General features: G+C 36.9%; 1 protein-coding gene across 4 annotated transcripts in view; it reads left to right on the forward strand.

The window, feature by feature from the left end:
* The first annotated feature begins 2,215 nt into the window (after window positions 1-2,215).
* LOC120429766 (14-3-3 protein zeta) overlaps window positions 2,216-21,801 on the forward strand; it is a 28,701-nt gene continuing 9,115 nt past the window's right edge. The window contains exon 1 of one of the 4 annotated variants that reach the window (XM_039594821.2): window positions 2,216-2,376. The gene's annotated coding sequence lies outside the window, so the exon portion shown is untranslated. Of the gene's footprint in view, window positions 2,377-11,001; window positions 11,337-16,889; window positions 17,004-21,801 lie in introns of those variants that run through there. The other 3 variants (XM_039594817.2, XM_039594819.2, XM_039594820.2) reach the window with 3 other exon arrangements.

A 21,801-nucleotide genomic window follows, 5' to 3' on the forward strand; every position in this document is an offset into this window, starting at 1 on the left:
CGCATCGACCACATCGTTCATCGTTTGCCATCCTCACTCGCATTCCGGAAACATTCACACCGGATGCATCTCATCTGATGGTAAACAACAAGGTCTGCGGCGTCAGTCAAATCGATGACATCTTGGTCGTCAATCAGGTGCAGGAGCAGCGCCGCGATCAAACAAAGCGATCGTGCCCAGGTAGAAGTAAACATCACCTCAACGGGCACGTGCAAGTCGGTCGATCTGTTCACAGATTCGTCCGCGGCGGTCTCAAGTCGGACGAGTCCGCAGAGTGTTTTGCGCCCACAGGCCAGCAGACACTCGAAGCAACATCATCGGGGGGAAAGGCCCTCCGGGCGACAACCAATTCACCAACGTGGAGAACAACAACAATGCTAGCGCTGGACGATCAGCTCAACCTGCAGAACAACACCAAGGATTTCAACATCTTCAAGGTTCTTCGGTACGCTGCTTGGGCTTGGGATCCAGGACCGCTCTTGCAACGTGTTGGACTCCCGGAACGACATCGTATCTGTTTATTCAGCGATCAGCGGTGGCAACATAATGACGACTGTGAAGGAGTATTGAGTCGAGCAGAGCAGAAACATTCTCTTGACATTCTGCTGGGCGCTCGGAATTTGAAGCCAGCTGAACCTGGAGGATTGAACGAGCTACGTCAACATTTCCAGCCATCAAGCCCGGATCGCCAATCAAGATTCTCCGCGGATAGAGTTCATCCTGAAGCACCACACCTACGACGCTCGCCGAGATTGCGGTTCACACCTGTCTTATGCGAGCTGCACAACTTCTAGAAAGGGGGAGGTGTTGGGATGCGACCCTATTCGCACCCGACTGCGAACTGTCTTCGTGACAGCATCAACATCTGTCAGCCGTGCGGAGCCATTCATTCTCTCTTGCACCCGCGCCGGCTGAAGAAGTGCGATCAGTCTGTAATTACTTATAATTATACTTGATCTAATAAAAGTTACTTGTTACGGTAAACACCTCGCATTACTCGGTATCGTAACACTAAGCAATCGAATCCAGAAGGGAAAAGATCACCAGTTGTGTTGGTCCGAGCCGGGATTTGAACCCCGATCTACCGCTTACGAGGCGGAAGCGTTACCACTGGGCTACGTGGCTCGGTGTCCAGGTTTGCTCACGAATAATTAATTACTGAGATGATAGATTATTTGATCTAATGATGATCATGTTGCTGAAAAATGTTACTGGAGTTTACTACAGCGATGAGCAGACAGATGCCTCGAAAAGTTCATTTGCATCCCTGGTACCAATCACCCTTTTGAAAACTAAATGCGTCGTAATTGTTCTCTCTAAGCTGAACATCATGAAACAGTTAACCGATTGACTGTCTGGTTGATCGAATCCATGCCCACAGAGGGATTCCCAGCAGACCTTTGGGATTGACCTTTGGGTTGAGTGCACTCAACTCGCGAATTCCAGCTTCAAAAAAGTGAATACACTCAAACCCCGAACTTTTGATAGGTTCATCAGATCTTCATTATTTTTGGCTCATTGGAAAGGTCTTTCAAGTGCTGCCTTTCTAAAAAAAATATAGATATCATGAAGGCTTTTTTTTACAAAAACAAATCTGTTTATTATCTACCGTTCTTTAGTCAAAATCTATGTCAAAATCGTATTTTAGCATAAGTTAGAATTATTTCTATTAAACTTTAGAATTTCCAATAGGAACTCAAAGAATCCTCAGACAAATCTAATGAGACCAACCAGGCCAAAATCGGTTAAGCAGAGATAATCGAGCCACATTTTTCCGGGGTGGCACAGACGCTCAGACATTTGCCCAGAACTTAAGTCGATATGTATGCGTGAAGGAGTGTTCACGAGGTCCGCCGGCTCTAAAATAGTCGAACAATGAGGTTGAAATGTCAATATCCGATTGATTGATCAAGATTGATTTTGACGAATTAGCGAACATTTGCATGAAACTATTGCATTCGCGCAGTTTTGCTTTTGCTACAATGTAATCCATTATAGTCTGCTGTGAAAAGATAGGACGAATCACAAAATATTTAGCAAACAAGCAACGAACAGTCGAAAGCAAACCAGAAAAAAACCTGAGTAGGTCCTTTTTAACACAACCTGAGTATAAATAACTCGTAACTGAGTAATTTGGAATGAGCGTGTACCCGCCGGATAATTAATCGACGATAAAAATCGATGAAACAAAAGATTCCTCGACTGCGGGTTGTCGCGAGTGCGTTCCTCGACTCGACGAACCGAAGCTCTCCCCTGGTTCAGCGCTCAAATCGATCGAATTTTGATATTGCGGCCGTGGAGTCTTTTCGAGCGCCTGATTCTGGTTGGAAAAGTAGTGTGTGTGCCATTAAAAAATCTGTCCGCCCGTGCAGAAAAGTAAGTAGAACCGGTGGCCGCTTGCGGGCACCGTCCGGGGGACGTTGGATTTCGTGGAGTTTCCGGTGCCGCTCGACGGCGGGGCACCGTTTTTTCGGTTCCGCCTTGTGCGCGGTGTGACGCATTGAGGAGTGTCCAGTCGCCATTTTGACTGTGCTGTGCCGAACTTGCGGCGGCCTGCTGCTGCCGCTGCTGCTGCTAAGGCCATCGTATGACGGAGGAGAACATTGGTGGCGGCGACCCAGAGTGCGAAGAGAATGCCGGCGGAACGTGAGTTCCGGGAAAAGTTGCGAGCTTTTTTTAAAAATGAAAGTTTGCGACGCAAAAAAAGGTGCAAACTGGAAGAAGGAGGAACCTGCTGCAGCTGCATGTGACGTAAAGTTCGCTTCTTTTCCATTCCGTCCGGCTAGATTTTCCTCCGTGGAAAGAGTACGCATGTTTCTCTCCGCCTTCCCAAGGGGGCGCCTCATGCTTCTAGACTTTTCTGCGGCCACTGCTACCCCGTCCCCGTCCAAGTCTTCGCGAGAGCAGGGAAAATTATTGAAAATGTTCCAACGAATGGCCTCGGGGACAGGGGTTGGAAATAGTTGGCCAGATCGGTTGGAAATCGGCACCGGTCAGCACCAATTGGATAGAACAAATTTTATTGGCTATTTCTAGCCAGGCCGCTCTCCCTCTCTGCGTCCTGCCGAGCAGTATTTCCCCCACGGGAGTCCCACATCGAAACACACACGGAAGCTCATTGCAGAGAAAGAGCGATTTTCAAGGCTACCCACATCCTACAGAGTGTACCCGTCTAGCTATTCTCGCATGTGTACGGCTGTGGGAGAAGTGCGGAAGGGGCTTTCGCAAGGAGCGGCTCGCCATCCGGCCACTAATCGATCTCCTTCGTCCTGTTTCGACCCCGCCAACGCCTCAAGCCGCCCCATTCGCCCTCCAAGGATGGAGGGCGTGGTTAATAGACAAAACGATCATTAATTGGCAACATATTGGCAACCCGGCAGCAGAGCTGGGCCCCCGTAGCTGTCATTATCGGTTGACCTGGCTGTGCGCTGATAATGGGCGCCGCAATTGGCGCCCATATGTTCGCGAGCCTTGAAAGGGTCAACCCATGCGATCATACGAGCCCCAAGGCGTATGTGTGTGAATGTGGCCATGGTCACCGGCGGCAAAACTGCCTCCTGGTTCGAACTCCATTCCGTCGCGCACGCAAAAGATGACGACACGAGAGACATCAGGCCAGCCAGCAGCGGCGCAGCGGCAACTTTACCGACCATACCACCACTACATCGGCCATCGGCTGGTTCTTTTTTAATTGATGAAACCAACACCAGCGAGTTGAGAGAACGAAAACGACTCTCCGCAGAGGCAGTTTGGCTAGATTTATACACAGGGTACGGGAGTTGAGGGGCAAAGTGGCTTAATTGAAAGTGTTTTTAATCAGATTTGATTGAAAAGTGTGAAGATATTTGACAACATTAAGAATAAATGCTAGTGTAGAATAGCCACCAGACGGTACGTGTATTTAGTAAGTTGATACAGCTATTATGTCAAACTCAGTGAAAATTAATCGATGTATCGTTAAATTAAAATACTCAAACTTTGTTATAAAATGAGGAAAAATAAGGAAATCCCAATTTTCTGCGAAATGGGGAAAAATTAGGTCATTGAAAAGTATTTCAAAAAGTTACATACAGTTGATGTGAGGTTTGAGATTTTGAAATCTAAGCATTGATTAGTCCTTTAAATGATGTATCAAAAACTATATTATTAACTTCAATCTGTATAATTTTTTTTTTAAATGCGTCTGTAATTTATTCAAGCAATTCTCAAAATTAATGTTTGCAATGATGAGCCCCATTTTCAGTCCGTTGGCCCAACTGCCCCGAATATCGTACATTATTCATTTAGTATATATAGTCGCTTTTGTCATCCACAGACACACTCTTCTCCTCTCACTAATACCCAGAAGCGAAATAGTAGAAGCATGTACTGCGAAAAAAACGCTTTTTCCTAACATCAAACATGATTATGAGCGATGGAGATAAAAGGAAAAACGCGACGCAAAAGCTTCCCCCGAGGGATTACGGTGACAACCTGCCTCCTCCCTTAGCTTTTCCACCCTAATCCCGGCCTGTGCCGCGCGCCACGACGCCCACAAATTACCTATTAAAACGTGCTCAGTGTAGATTTATTACACCCGCAGCAGGTACTTTACCCCACTGCCACTGTGTCCGGGCGAGGAGGGGAAGTTGGGGGAGGTTAGGGTGGTTCCATCGGAAACAAGACTTCAATGTCATTTTGATAACGGGGAACACTGGGCGAATGATGGCGACGTGTGCGACTCACGAGCCCATGTAAGATAAGATACATAATTCAGTGGAAGCTTCTTGCTCTTACATCGGTGCTCTTCTTTCCGTACGGGCCCTGTGCAACGGTCTACTGAATTGGTCCAGGGTCTCTTAATTGGACCCGTCGACTGATTCGCTTGAAGTTACGGTGGGATCGAACCCCAAATTGTTCGAAACGACGAAAAATGACGAAATGTCAAATAGTTCTCTGAATTGCCACAGTGGCGCTTATTCCAATCAATAGTTTTCTCTCTTGCTTATTAGCATTCCATGACCTTAAATTTAACTTAAAAAAAAATCATCCCACAAACCCACCGTTCCTTACCCCAGCCCACCAAAGCCGAAGCTCTCAATGCGCGCTCGAGATAACATCGTGTGCTCGCTCACAAAACACTAATGAAGTGGAAGTTTCCTATTGGGTTATAATGGGCACCGGCACTGGATCCTGTGTGTGTGATGGGTAATTCGACCCTGCTGGCGTTCCCAGTATTGTACACACAAGTAACGTCTCCATATACAGAACCTCCGGGGCCCACCGGCAATTGCTGATTAGCTCGTACATTGTTACGCAATTGTGTGGCCACACGCTTGATTCTGTACTCGTTTTCTCGCCAGGGCACTTGAATCACGTGTTGTAATCGGCGCGCGGTGTCGCAAACAGATCGCTGATAATTTGTGTAGATTTTTTTGGTTTGCGTGTTTGGGCTGTTTCCAGAATGGTTTATCGCAAAACTAATGCGTATTAGAAAATCAGTATGATTTTTAAAATTTCAAAGGATTCCCTAAAACTGCATGCACAATTTATTATGCACAGTCCATACTCTATTGTCCAATGGTTTCAAAGAATCTTCGGATAATCGAATATTGTTTTTGACCCAAAATTAGTCAAATTATTAGCCTGTTACATTACGAAATGCATTGTCTCAAAATTTCATCATCGCTATTTTGATCGTCATCTTGGAATACAATTCACCAGATCCCAGAGGACTTCCGACAGTCGAGTCTGGACTGTATATGATTAAAAAATGGAGGACTCTTCCACTATGACCAAAGATTTTGTGTCATTGGTTAACCCATACAAGTCTACCTACAATTTTGGCAGCTTTCCAAACAAAGATGGTACCGTAAAACGGGGTGACTTTGACAGCCGGGGTGACTTTGATAGGTTTGCAATTTTTCCGCAAAATGAAGAGTACAATTAAAATACGTACGGAATGGTTTAGAATCATACTGACCGTGGTAGAGAAGTGTTCAAAGTACCTCAAAAAGAACTTTTCATAAAATTTTGAAAAGTTAAAAAAGCTAGTTTACTATAGTTAAGAAAATGTTGATGAAAGTCATTATTTTAAACTTCTCAAAGTGTCATAATTTTCTCAATGAACATGATTTTGAATCGGAAAGCAGAATGCATTTTCGGATTCTTTGGAAAATTTTCCCCTAGGAGAAGGTTAAATAAGTTTGTAAATAACAAATAATATGTGTTTTTGAAAAACAATTTGAAAAAATCTTCAGATTTATAGGCATTTTCAGTAGAACAAATTTTATACAAAATGTGAAAACCTGTGATTCTTGCTTCGAATTCAGTTTAAAATGCAATATAAATCGATAATTTTATAAACAAAACTAGTTTTAACAAATTTCAGACAAAATTCCGACTTTTCAACAATTTTACCTAAAATTTATGTGTATTTTGTTAAAAAGCTTATAAACTTAGTTAACTAATTATAAAAATTGATTTTTATTTCTTAAAAACTATATCAGCTACTTTAGTGATGGTACATTTAACGTACAAATAAAGTTTGAACATCTTAAATATGATTTTAACAAGAAAAACTATGACTATCAAAGTCACCCCGGAATTTAAACTAAGAATTTTTAACTTAACTCTTTTTCTAAACACTTTTTAAACAACTTTTTTTCCAAAATAGTGCATGGACTTTGTGTGGTCTACCCCAGTACATGTTTAAAAAATAATAATCTTGATAAAAACCTTACCTGTTGGAAAATGTTCAAAAAACAAATTGAAATCCTATCAAAGTCACCCCGGTTTACGGTACATACATTTTCGAAAATCTGTATCTTTTGAAGAAATTTTCTGATCGATTTGGAGTCTTCGGCAAAGTTGTAGATTTTGATGAGGACTATTCAGAAAAAAATATACACAAAAAATGACGATTTTTAAATTAAATTTCCCGAAATCCTTTTTTTTATGTTTAGGAGGCCTAAAACCCGCAACTTTTGAGCTATAAAATTTGGCAGCCGAATAATGATTTTTTGAAAAATGAGTTTTTTTTTTTAAATAGAAACCATTCAAAAAAACCATTTCGATTTTTTGAAAGGTTCTAAAAATTTCCAAAAAATTTCGTTTAACATACATTGAAGATTGGGCCTTTGGTTGCTGAGATATAGATCGGGAAAGTCGGGAAAAAGTCTGGATTTTGCCAAAATCCACGAAAAAAGGAAAAAGTCGGGAATTTGATTGGGAATATCGATTTTTTATAAAAAAAGTCTGGAATCTCAATCAAACTCGCTTGAAAATTATTTTCTATTTTTTGAATAATTTTGTGATATTTTGTTCAATTTAATTTAAGGTTCCTTTCCCCGTTTTTTTTTTTAATTTTGACGTATAGACCATTTTCCAAAAAAAAACAGTTTAAGTAAGAGATTTTTGCTTTTTTTTACATCTTAGGCTATTTCCTCAAAAAATTTGAACGGAAAAAAATCGTGACATCACCTTCAAATTTAACTTTTAAACTTAAAAATCAAAAAATCTCATAGAAGTGGCGTACATTTTTATTTCAGTGTATTTTTTAGAAAGCCAATCCAATTTCCTACTAGTTTGTCTTTGACCACTTTTTGATACGATGCAATGGCTTCGAGTTACAGTAATTTTAAAATTACAAAATACATAAATATTTGAATAACTTTCGCCCTTCTCAAATGTTGTTTTCGAGTATAATTGGCTCCATATACAAAAATGGCTTATATAGGCCTAGAATAACATGTCTACAAAGTTTCATTGAAATCGGAGAGGGTCGGGTACAAAAGTACCAGAAAAAAACTGATTTGAGCTGGAATTGCTCATTGCCGCTTTTTGAAAATATCAATTAAAAAAAATGTCCAAGACATTTTTACTCAGTTTCTTAAAAAAAATGGATAAAGTTAAAGGCAAAGTTCTTATTAAACTGGAAAATTCATTAAAATAAAATTGAAAACATTGAAAATACTGAAAAATCAATAAATCTTTATGAATTTTAGAACTAAGTATCAAGTACACAACATTTCAAAAAAATGAATTTAAAAAATTGCGTTAAATCTTTGATATTTCAATTTTTTAAAGAACAAAGCTGACCCCAGCGTTTCTTGTTTCTTTAAAAAGGGTTTTTATAAATTAGTTATTTTGAAATTTTTCCAGAAATTATTTTTTCCTATTGAAAATTAATAACAATAACACAATATTTTTAATAATTGTTTTGTTAAGTTTCTATGTTTACCAACTAATTTCAATAGTTTGTTTTATTTTCAATTTATTTTATTTTGAAATATTGTTCGGTAATAGATGTTCACTTATTCACAAATAGTTTTCAAAATCATTTTTCAGGTGACAAATTCCTATAACTTGAGGTTCGAAAATGGGATTTGAGTGGCCACCCTGGTTGTATTTATTATTTCTTCATTCAAATTTGAAAATTTAATGATTTTCTCCAAATTCATAAAACCCTCTACAATCTTTGTAGATTTGAAGGGTCAATGTTTTTCTTCAAAACAACAATCGAAATTGAGCGTAGCTCATTATTTTCAACCAGTGCTGAAAATGTCAGGGGTCTTGACGCGAAAATCGGCGACGCTGACACGAATTTTTCAGATCCAGTCACTGAACCGCAAAACCGTGACATAAACAAACCCGGAGCAGTCGTGAGTGCCCTAGTTCATTGAGCAGCTGCAATGCTTTTTGCAGGCCTGTTTTCAACTATCGATTGTCTATGTTTTTTTAACATTGGGCGATCTGTAAACTGTTCGAAAAAAAACGAAAACGAAACTATTGGCACTACGCCCCCCGGGGCATGGCCTTCCTCTAACGTGGGATTTCTGCTCCAGCGCCTCTGACGAGACAGGAGAAACCGGGACCGACGTTTTACTTCACCATCCGATAGAAGCTCAGTGGATAAGGCGGGAATCGAACCCGCGTCTCATAGCATCATCGGGATCGGCAGCCGAAGCCGCTACCCCTGCGCCACGAGACCCACAAACTGTTCAGAATATGAATATAACACGGCAAACGGACATGACACCAGGAACAAATATTCTTCAAATTTCTGATGCAAACCATCACTTGCGCCATCTACATTCAAGTTGTCGAAGTAGCATCGCGCGAATAAGCTTGATTTCTCAAAACGTCTTATGCAATAATTAATTAAAACATTTAACATAAGTATGGTGCTAGAAACAATTTTTTGGCATTAAGTTTGTCTTTATGATTCTATGTAATTTATCATGGACTGTCCTTACTTACTCGCCGAAAAATTTATAGAAATGGTATTTTTTATATAAATTCATACGACCATTTCAGAAAATGCACATGAGTTTGCATCGTCTGCTGGCTTTGTTTACGTTTTAAAGCACGTGGCGCGAAGATTTTGACATAAGCGATCTCGCTTGCGCAGGTTTTTGCCAAGAAGAAGTAAAAGAAAACCTGCTTCACTTTTGGAAACTCCGTGTCATGTCCGTTCGTTCGTGAATATAATCAAATCCTTTCTCCATAGTTAAAATTGGTGTAAATTTAAAGTATTAAATAACCTCTTTTATGGAGTAATATCACCTCAATTAAGACTCAAAATTTAGCATGACAACGGAATATTGGTAAATTTACAAATTTTTAAAGAGGAAATTACACATTTTTCGACATAAAGATGTACTCCCAGATGTAATATTGCCATGATTTTTGTTTAACGGAGAATGATTGTCACGCCATGTCATTGATCCCTATTGATCTTCATTTCCTCCGGAATGATTGTATCATGAATGTCGTAATAATTCGAAGGGATCATAAAACTGATGAGCAACCCTTCTACGAACCATCCGCCACATAACACAAAGACAAACCACCGAGATCAGTCGGTCCGATTTGTCGATATCAATGCAGACGTCGTTGCCACCATCTCATCAAAACTGTCGCGTTGCTGCAGACGAGACGTCTTCTCCGAGCCTGGCCCACAGACAGAAGAGTTGCGTTTGATTGCCGACAATGCGTCTTGAGAGGCGTGGTCCTTCTTCTACTTTTTTTCTGATTTGTTCGCCGATGTCATTTTCTCGAAGCTTAGGATAGGATCTTCATGACGACGAAATTTGTCATAATTCATTATCAGAAGATGATCTTCTAGGCGTTTCAGATTTTTTATTCGTTTCTCCCTTTTCCAGACAATAAAATTTCCACTTCCACTTTGGTGGAAAAGTTTGTGGAAATTTTCCACAGCCTCTCCCGTCGTCCCTCGAGTTTTCCCCCCCAGCATCGCCGAACTCGGACCTCACCGTCGTCGTATTCCGTATATGGTCCTGTTTTTGTGCTGAAAAACTAGCACTCCATTCTCTTCGGCCGAGCTTTTCCGCGCCCCGTGTTTTCTGTGTTTCCACGAGTGTCAGCTTCGTCAGCTCATCGAATTCGTCGAAAGGGCTCTTGCTCTGGTCCACACACATCTCGGATTGTCCTCGGTTGCCAGGGCATGCGTCGTTGGCATCCCATCCCGGTCCCGAACCTCCTTAGGGCGAAGGAATTTGCCAAGGCTTTTTTTCCTCTTCAGGGTGTTCCATCATATCTTTATTAGTGACTGAGTTCATCATCATCATAACCTCATCATCCAGTAGCAGCTTCTTTTTCGCCGTCGTCGTCGTCGTCGACTCTGTCGGAGGAAGATGAATCGATGTTTAAAATTACCAACATGTCATGTTTTTTGTTGTTGTTGTTGCTGCTGCTCCTCTTCTGTATGTTCTTTTCGGTTCGGCATCGGGGACGGAACAGGCCACGACGGGTAAGAGGAGGAACGGCGCGCGCGCTTGCGCACGTGCTTTCCTGTGTCGATGTCTGCGTTCTTTGCAGCGTTGTCCAACAACGCGATTCTTCCGAATTCTTTCACTGTCTGCGTGTGTTTCGCTCTGTTCTGCTTTCTCTGCGCCTACCGCGAGTATCAGCTCGCTCACTCTTCTTTCCATCGCGAACCGAACGTCAGAGCTGAGAGCGCAGTCGGTCGACACACGCAGGAATTCTAAATTTTACTCAGTTCATTTGAAATTTTTTATCGGGAATGTTCACACACATTTTTTGTAGTTATAGATAGAAATGTTTAAGTCACTTGTCTTTAAGTAAGCGAGAATCAGCGAAACAGAAGAAAAAAAGGAAAACAGTTCAGCCAAAGTCACTTCTGTAGGGGAAAACGCGCTATGAAAAAGTAATTTTCGACAGAAGTAGAGTTGAAACAATCCCACTTTCTCAAATTCTCTTTCGAGTGTCGAAGAAAAAAAACACGTACATACACACGGAATACCAGTGATACTAGCGAAGCTGTGAACAGTTAATGGAAATTTACTAGCTAATTAAACCAATTTAAGCATAAGGTAATTTTTCACCAAGGTCGACAAAAATGTCCGTCCGGCTGACGTTTAACCGACTACAGGGGGCAGAATCCCACCCTCGGCCGTGCTGCCATCTTTCTTTTCCCATCTTTCACCTATTGGTTTTTTATTCTCCCCGCCCCATCGCACTAAAAGCGGTTTCCAATACGATTTTCTTTCTTTTTCACCAAAGAAAAAAAAATCATTCTTCATCGACTCAATTTTTTCCCCATCCCCAATATCTATATATATTTTTATTTATTTTTTTCCTCTCACTTTTCGATTCTGCGTGTACGGGGCCGCTCTCTTCCTCGTGGTGGTGTCGTCAAAATTCTCGAGCAGAAAACGTGTTGCCAGGTTGGAATTTCGACGGCGAGAACATTTTTTGCCTTCTCTTCTTTCAACTCTCTACATGTGACTGTGAATTTGTGTTTGTACTTTGGCGGAGAAAATACTCTGGTATTTGTTGCAAAAAGAAGTGATACACGAGATATTTGCGATTGTCAGTGTGGAGAATGGAGCAGATAAATGGGGTGTCAACCCGGTGTGGAAGAAATGGTCCGATAGATGGAAGGGTCAGTGATGTCGGATTTGGGGGGTTTGACTGTTAGACTACGTTCAACATTAGAATTTCATATGCTTTAAAAAATGTTTTTAGTAAAAAATGTTACAAAGAGATTTTTTTATGTTAAACAAGCCTTACCCGACAAACTTCGTTCTGCCTTTTTTTTTCGTTTGTTGACGTTTTTAACTTTTTTGCTTCTTCAGCCTCCCGTGATCTAAATATTATTTTACGCAACTTTTCCCATACAATCTGCAGATTTTCCGGAATCGGTTCCAGATTGGCCAAAGTTGTCACTTTTTGGCGTAAGAACCTTCCTTGGGCTTATACGAACCCAACGCAACAAATAGCACCTCGATCCGACGCTCCGTATTGAACTGATTCGCGTTCGAACAAAACCATCGAAATTTTTTATATATATAGATACTACTTCTACTTTATGTAACTTTTGTTAACTCTACTTTATATAACTTTATCTACTTTAAAAAAAATCATTAAAAATTTGCATAGCTTAGGGAACCAATGGTGCACAAAACCTTTTGAAAAAGTACTCCCGAAATCCGATAAAACTATCTATTTTGATTACCCAAAAAATATTAAACAAATATTATATCTCTTTATTCACAGCTAAAAAAGTAGTAATCTAGCTGCGTGTAAAAGGCCTGGGTGTAAAATAAATATTGCATTTTTTTATGCAATTTTATGTGATTTTACACTCTGAAATATGTAGCCCATCAGTATAGGAAACCTACTTGACCGAAATGTCAAGCTCATATATGCGTTTATCCGTCCAGCTTTTCATCGGTCTGATGGCCGAGTGGGCTAAGGCGCCAGTCCTTACTGTTGGTGCTGGGTTTGAATCCCGTCGGTTGCAACTTTTTTTTTGTGTTTGCAAAAATTGTACATGCAGTGTGTAATATTAAGTGTTTATTTTGACGAAGGTGATGTGCATGCTTTTGCATGCGATTTTACCATCGGATTTTTTGCTGTGTTCCTATTCAGGAATCTTAAAGTTTAAAATACTAATTTTCAAGATCTCAGGTATTATTTCATTTTTTTTATTCTGCTTTGCGCTTTGGATTGATAATTTTCGGTGAAAAGTAGGTAAATGCACTTCCTCCTGGTTACGTGTTAGGTAGATAGTTTAGTTTTATGATGTTAAAAGTCTTTCAAAAATGGGTACAGTCTAGACTCGATTATCCAAAGTTTGATTATCCGAAGGTCAAATCGAATCATGGCCAAGTTTTGTCTTATTTTTTTTCTTACTTTTAACATCAAATTCGTGTTCTGCGACCCAATTTTAGTCAAATTTTAATGTTTAATTGCCTCTTGAATTTAAAAAAATAATACAATGCATTTTTTTCAATATTTTATCACCGTCGTTTTAAGCGCTATGTTGGATTAAAAAATTCTAAATCACTTCAAAGTAGTTTATGATTCATACTCAAGCTCGACCATCAAAAACAAGACAACGAACATTCCTTCGGATAACCGAGTCTGAACTGTAATGGGCTGAATTTTAAGCAATTATTCAATCTAATCTTTATGTTCAGTATGTTTTTATCATTAATTTTATTTTCCTGACTAAATTACGTCAAAACTACGGGATAAATAGGAGAACCTACCATTTTTCGAGTAAATTGAGTAAATCACTATAATTTCTGAAAAAGTAGGTACACGGAAAAAAATATTCAATTATTTTTTTGACCTTTTATTTAATTTTTCTGGAAAAACTCAAAAATATTATAAAACGAAGCTTCAAAAATTATTTTTAGATGAAAAATTAAATTTGCAAGTGCACCGTTTTCATGTTATAGGAATTGTAAGGTGTTTTTTTTTCAAAAATGTTTAAGTTTGTTATTTTTAAAATACGTTATGAAGGAAAAGCTTTTTTTTTCTCATAAAAACGAAAGACAAATATGCCTACAATTTTCTCTTTTTGACTTCGTTTATCAAACTGCTGGTTGCTGAGATACAGCCTTTTAAAGTTGAAATTTTGTGAAAAAAATGTTCTTAGTGTTTCTGAATAGCCCACATTTTTCAACTTGGAAATTATTGTTAAAATAAATAGTTTCAATGTTAACAATGCAACTTTTGTGAAATTTTCTGATCTGATTAAAATAAGATAAACAAAATCATTTTTTTTATTTAAATTTTTCTGAAAATCTTAAAAAAACATAAAAATTTGGAATTTTTTCCTTTACTACATCTTAAATAAAAACTTTGGCTCCAGTTCACTTCGTTGAATTCTCAGCATGCATTTTAAATTATTTCAAGCAAAAAGGCAAAAATATAATCTTTGTGAATTTAAAGTGTTTAATTTTATAAAATAATTAAAAAATAGGCCTTACAAAATACTCATTTCTTGATTAGAAATGGATAGTGCAAAAAATTAATTAAACTTAAAATATTTCAAGTTAAAAAAAACTGCGGTAAAGGCCATCACAAATTTTATTTCAAGTTCTCCTCTTGAAAATAATCTCAAAAATTAGGGGGTGAAAAAAACTGAAATTAGAAATTTAATTGGAAAAACTTTTAAAATCGATTGTTAATTATGAAGAATTAATTATTCGAATAATTTGGAAATGCATATGTAATGATGTAGCAATTTGTGATACTTTTGTTTTAATTTAGAAAACCTGGCTTGAAATTTTAATTTAAATTTGATTTTGTTTTTGCCTACTTCTCGACTTCATCCAGAGCCAAGGGACTAGAATTTCAAATAATAATTGAACCAGAAATTTCAAACCACAAAAAAGGTCGTATTTGGGTTGTCGTTGTCGAATTTGACTAATTTGAAATCTGTGAATTCGAATTTGGTCTCAAAAATAAGAATAAAACAATCATTTAATAGGGTCCTAAAGCCCCTTGTAAATTTTTATGTACAGCGATAAAAACACAATCAAAAACCATTTCTGATAACTTTTATTCATTTTAATGCAAACAAAAAAAAATTAACAAGACAACATTTTTTCGATGGATCAACTATCAACGAGCTGTCAAGTAGGACCTTTTCTGTCAAAAGGGTCGCGAAATTAATTTTTAAAAATTGATTTAAAAATCCATTTCAATTCCTTTGTGGTCGTACAAAGGGTCATTGTACTCCGAAAAATAAGCTTTATCTTTGTGAACAATAATATCACAAATTTAACCATCTACAGCCCAAATTTTTTTTTTCAAAATTTTTTATTTTTCCCGTGTTCAGGAGGTTATTTTGAGCAACTTTTGTTCTACGAAAAACTTTACTTCTCTTGTTTTAGGTTTTTCTTGTTTCATTTTTAGTATTTTAATTTGCATTTATCTTGTTTAGTTTATGTTTGTTTTTGGTAGTATTTGGCCTACTCTACCACCTCCTATCATTACATTTTGCCTATCTAATTTTTTCATGTTTTTACAGTAACTTTTTCAATTTTTTGCATGTTTTTCACATTTTCTGCTATAAAATGGAACCATTATCATTAAAATTGTAAATAAATGCGTAGAGGCATAGTCTGGGGCACTAGAAAAATTACTGCATTCTTCTTTTTACTTAAAATATAGGAAATGTTCGTAAAAAAAACAGCTAAAGTTGACCCATAAAAAAATTACATTTTTAAAAACATTGGCAAAGTCACATAAAACAAGTCAAACTTCCAACCCCTGAAATTTTCCAAAATTTTAAAAGTTCTTCTTTCCAATGCTTTTTAAAGATCAAAAATTGGTTGAAAAATGGATTTCTGGCGATTTTTTAAATCGAAGCCCGTCTAGAGGCGGGGTTGGGTTGTAGAGGGTTAAGCTTAATTTTAGGACCCAATTATCCAAAGTTCGGATAATCTAAACTTCAGATAATCGAGTCTGGAATGTTGAAGTACAGAACAGACGTGTTCCTCACTTTTATTTTTTTTTTGTGGCTCATTTTCTCTGAATGAATCTTTTTCGTTTTGTAATGGTTTTCTTTGAACAATTTGACGTTGAGAGGAAAAATATAACAAACCTTTCAAGGAAATAATGTTGAGCAAGACCAAAACCACGTGACTCCCATTACTTCCTCCAACATATGATGCAACTTTCAATACACTTTTCGTCACCCATTTTCAAGCTCATTATTTGTACAATGTTGCAGCAATAAAAAGTATGGCGAAACTCATTCCAAAGCACTCCCCATTTTAATTATGCTAATGAGGATTCTCCTTCTCTCTTCTTGCCTTCGACTGCGGTCATCTAATGAAGCGGCACTTGTTCTATAATAGTATCTCCTATCGATTTGTTCCACTAACATAATGTGGTCCCTCTCTCTCAATGTTGCTGCAACAGTTTAGTTTCGAGGAGATCCGGCAATGTTGCAAAAAAAAAAGCCCTCTCATGCTCACACAGTACATAGCAGTGCTGCTGCTGAATTTTCACTCTAATGAGTGACAACTTTCCAAGCCATTCCAAACTGCTGAATCAGTTATGTTTAAATAAATAAATGGCGCAAGAGTGAGAGAGAGAGAGAGCGAGTGAATTGCACGGGTGGTGTGAGGCTCACTGCGGCGAATGATATCACTCGAAAATAAATACTTTATTGATTTTTCACTGGACAGTTCCGCTGGAACGTGGCGAGCTTTGGCTAGAACGATATGCTCTACACAACTATAGGCGAAGCATGGCCAAGAAAAGCTTCCCACTTTTTTGTTAGTCGTCTATCCTGGAGAGCTTTTTCCCTAACAAAAGTTTTTTTTCCCAGAGAGTCGCTCTCAGCAAGTCAGTTTGAGAGAGAGAGTTCGCTATGTACTAAGTTCTGGTGTCCTCGGAGTCTCCAATTCAGGACCATCTGGCGCTGCTGCAGCAGAACCCATTCTGTGGCCACTTCAGGCGCCAGGCGGTGACTCACACTCCAACTCTGCCTTGTAGTAGTACATAAGGAAAAACTGCAATCTGGCGACGTGGCCAGCAAACCAGACCAGAACCAGACCAGTGCCAGTGGCCACATTCCGTCGAAAGTCTCGAAAGTTAGTAGTAGTTGGAAAAGCCTCGCCGAGCGGAGGTCCTTAAAATAGTACAAGCTCTCTCTCCGCGGATTGGTTACGTCATATCGAGTGGTGGCCTCAGGGGGCGTCTCTAGCGCGCCGGTCGTCACGTTTGTCACGGTATGTCCGTCCACCGTGGGTCATGTGATGTGGTGTTTGGAGTGTGAGTGTGTGCGTCAACCGGGTGTTAGTCATCGGGTGTGTGTAATTTAAAGCTGTGACCCACCCCCGCGTGCGCGAACGCCGCTCAGTGCCATGCCGGTTTGCAGATTTTTTTCTTTCTTTCTTTCTTTTTACGGCTGTGACGAGTTTGGCTCCAGTTTGGGTTTTCTTTTTGGAAGGCAAATTTGCAATATGAGGCGACAGTGAGTGTTTGCCAGGCGAAATCGGCGTGAATCATACGGTTTCGGTTTAAGGAGTTGCGGGAAAGTGCAGGGTGGCTGCTTCTTTTACAATTAAAAATAACTTGAAAAACTTAAAACACAAAATTCATCGGAACTGCATAGAAAATTGCAATTGCTCATACAAACATTGGAGAAAAAACATTTCGAGAAAAAAAAAAAGATTTAAAAACACGTGTTTTTGAGCATGATGACCAGAGTGCCAAGAATTTTTGAAGAAGAGAACAAACATCAGAAGTAATGCTAAATACGATTTTGTTTCACTTCTGAATGGGCAAAAGTGTGGTGTAGACTTCAAAATGTAACCTTTTAATATTGTTCTATTCAAAAAACATTAAAAAAAAATTACATGCCATGGTTTCGATATTTGAATAAAAAAAAAGTGTTTTGAAATGCATGTTATTCCAGCCCAGTTGTTTTGCAATGATTAGTTTTCAAAACATCTAATTTGACGAAATTTTTTTTTTCGTTTTTTTTTGCGGTGCTGTACATCGGAATTTTATGAAATTTCGAAACATTTTTAAACAAGCTTGGACTCACTTGGACTTGGACCAATTTTGAAGGGGTAAACTTAAAAAAAAAAATTGCGGCGGCTTTACTTTTCCTTTTTACATATTTTTTTTAATTCCAAAAACCTAATTTTATTCTAGGAGTCTGTTCTTTGTTCCAAATTTTATTTTAAATTTTTGTGTTCCCTAAAAAATCGCCTAAAAAATCAGGTGAAAAAAATTGCAGATAATCAAGATTCTCATTGACAGAAATTGCAAAGTTGATTTTAAACTATTCAAAATACATTGTAAAACGTTAATTTTTTGTATACCCACAGTTAAAAGCCGAGAGAATAACTCTACCAAAATTAAATGGAAGAATAAACCTCTCGTGGGTGAATCACCACGAAATTGTGTTCATTTGTTGATTGAAACAGTGCATCCCATTGAGTGGCTTATATTGCCAAATTATTTGAAATAACCATCTCATCGCGGTTCGATATGTCAGAGGTTTTGGGTTCGAGTCTAGATATCGGCACTTTTTTTTTGGTTGATGAACTGCTTTGAAAATGAACCCATGAGAATAACGCTCTCGCCAATCTCGGGATTTATCCTCTGTGTCCCTTCACAGTACCTTTATACTACCAGGTCGTGTTCTTTATTCTCTCGGATGGCGCTGCCCAACTGTGGATGTATTTTTAATCAAATAGGGCACTTTTAGACTATTTGCTAAATTTTAATTTTGGACAGATCGGAAAAAATACATGAAACTAAAGGAAAAGAATTATTTTCATGTTTTTTTTATACTTTGCTTTTTTTAAGCGCCCAATTTTGAAAATTGGCCTTGAGATTTCAAATTTAGTTAGTCTTAAAACAAATTTAATTTTACACAAAGCTTCATTTCCCAAAATACATTTAACAATCTGAAAATTTTAAGGATACAAATATATTGAATTTTACTTTTAAGAGATAAAGGATAGATAGATTAATGATTATTAAATGGAAAAACAGCGGAGTTGCCACTTTTTAAAGAGAGGTCTGTAAATCTTGGTCTTGTAAATGTTGGGACCCTGAAAGGATCTTATAAACTTTTTAGTGCAGAAATTTCGCTGAAATTTTAAAAAAATAAACAATTAAAAAAATCTGTGATACCAAATTGAAGGAATTTTAGCGAAAATCTGTAAAATTATTTTTCTATTGATTTTTTAACATATCAATTTGTTATTTTCAAGGGAAATGCATGAAGTTAGTTTCATACAAATTTTTAAAATTACAAAACAAAAACCGTTAAAAGCAATTTATATGATTATGGACCCAAGAAATTCTCGTCCATTTTTATTTTTTTGTATTTCTAGATTTTTATTATTATTTTTTTTTTTTTGAAAGGGACCTATAAACTATTCACTTTTATATGTTTATAGGACCTATTAAAAAAAACTCTAGATTTTTTGATTTGGCTCAAATAAAAAATTGTGTGTCATTGGGTCACCCATAAAAATCTCCATACAATTTTGGCAGCTGTTCATACAAAAATGGTACGTGAATATTCGAAAATCTGTAACTGTTTAAGGAATGTTTTGATTGATTGTGGGTATTGATGAGTACTATTCAGAAAAAAATGGTACACGGAAAAAACATTTTGTGATTTCTTGATTTATATTTTTTCACATATTTCAATTTTTTAAATCCGTATTTTTTAATTTTTGAAATTTTGTTATATGTTTTAGGGTGCAAAACCCTGCGCCTTTTAAGACATTCGGAAGTATGGACCAAAATTTTGCCGACGAGTTATGATTAAAAAAAAAGATTTTTTTAAATAAAAATCTTGTGCTTAAAATTTTGTTACCTATTTTTTATGTAAAATCGCATTTGCAATCGAAAGGTACATAACAAATCTTTTGATTGAGTGCACCGTTTTCATCACATAGTCATTTTTTTTTTTTTTTTCAATATGTTTGGTCTGAAAAGTTCCGTTTTTTTATTTTGTAAATGAGCAGTTCTCTAGGATTTCGGTCATTCGATTTTTTTTGTATTTTTTAATCCGACTGAAACTTTTTTGGTGCCTTCGGTATGCCCAAAGAAGCCATTTTGCATCATTAGTTTGTCCATATAATTTTCCATACAAATTTGGCAGCTGTCCATACAAAAATGATGTATGAAAATTCAAAAATCTGTATCTTTTGAAGGAATTTTTTGATCGATTTGGTGTCTTCGGCAAAGTTGTAGGTATAGATAAGGACTACACTGAAAAAAAATAATACACGGTAAAAAAAATTTGGTGATTTTTTTATTTAACTTTTTATCACTAAAACTTGATTTACAAAAAAACACTATTTTTAATTTTTTTTATTTTTTGATATGTTTTAGGGGACATAAAATGCCAACTTTTCAGAAATTTCCAGGTTGTGCAAAAAATCATTGACCGAGTTATGAATTTTTTAATCAATACTGATTTTTTCAAAAAATCGAAATTTTGGTCGTAAAAATTTTTCAACTTCATTTTTCGATGTAAAATCAAATTTGCAATCAAAAAGTACTTTACTGAAATTTTGATAAAGTGCACCGTTTTCAAGTTATAGCCATATTTAAGTGACTTTTTTGAAAATAGTCGCAGTTTTTCATTTTTTAAAATTAGTGCACATGTTTGCCCAGTTTTGAAAAAAATATTTTTGAAAAGCTGAGAAAATTCTCTATATTTTGCTTATTCGGACTTTGTTGATACGACCTTTAGTTGCTGAGATATTGCAATGTAAAGGTTTAAAAACAGGAAAATTGATGTTTTATGAGTTTCACCCAAACAACCCACCATTTTCTATCTTCAATATCTTAGCAACTAATGGTCCGATTTTCAATGTTAATATATGAAACATTTGTGAAATTTTCCGATCTTTTCGAAAAAAATATTTTCGGAATTTTCAAATCAAGACTAACATTTCAAAAAGGCCAAACATTCAATATTACGCCCTTTTAAAATGTTAGTCTTGATTTGAAAATTTTGAAAATATTTTTTTCGAAAAGATCGGAAAATTTCACAAATGTTTCATATATTAACATTGAAAATCGGACCATTAGTTGCTGAGATATTGACGATAAAAAATGGTGGGTTGTTTGGGTGAAACTTAGAAAACATCAATTTTCCTGTTTTTAAACCTTTGCATTGCAATATCTCAGCAACTAAAGGTCGTATCAACAAAGTCCGAATAAGCAAAATATAGAGAATTTTCTCAGCTTTTCAAAAATATTTTTTTCAAAACTGGGCAAACATGTGCACTAATTTTAAAAAATGAAAAACTGCGACTATTTTCAAAAAAGTCACTTAAATATGGCTATAACTTGAAAACGGTGCACTTTATCAAAATTTCACTAAAGTACTTTTTGATTGCAAATTTGATTTTACATCGAAAAATGAAGTTGAAAAATTTTTACGACCAAAATTTCGATTTTTTGAAAAAATCAGTATTGATTAAAAAATTCATAACTCGGTCATTAATTTTTTGCACAACCTGGAAATTTCTGAAAAGTTGGCATTTTATGTCCCCTAAAACATATCAAAAAATAAAAAAAATTAAAAATAGTGTTTTTTTGTAAATCAAGTTTTAGTGATAAAAAGTTAAATAAAAAAATCACCAAATTTTTTTTACCGTGTATTATTTTTTTTCAGTGTAGTCCGTATCCATACCTACAACTTTGCCGAAGACACCAAATCGATCAAAAAATTCCTTCTAAAGATACAGATTTTTGAATTTTCATACATCATTTTTGTATGGACAGCTGCCAAATTTGTATGGAAAATTATATGGACAAACTAATGATGCAAAATGGCTTCTTTGGGCATACCGAAGGCACCAAAAAAGTTTCAGTCGGATTAAAAAATACAAAAATTAAAATTGAAGAAAAAAGACCGATTTCGTAGAGAATTGCTCAAATAATATCCATTCCTGCAAATATTTTTTTCGAAAATTTCAGAAAAAAATCCTTTAATTTCGTTTAAGAAACATTGAAGATTGGACCTCTGGTTGTTGAGATGAA

This window comes from Culex pipiens, chromosome 3 (genome assembly GCF_016801865.2).
Source record: "Culex pipiens pallens isolate TS chromosome 3, TS_CPP_V2, whole genome shotgun sequence".
NCBI lineage: Eukaryota > Metazoa > Arthropoda > Insecta > Diptera > Culicidae > Culex > Culex pipiens.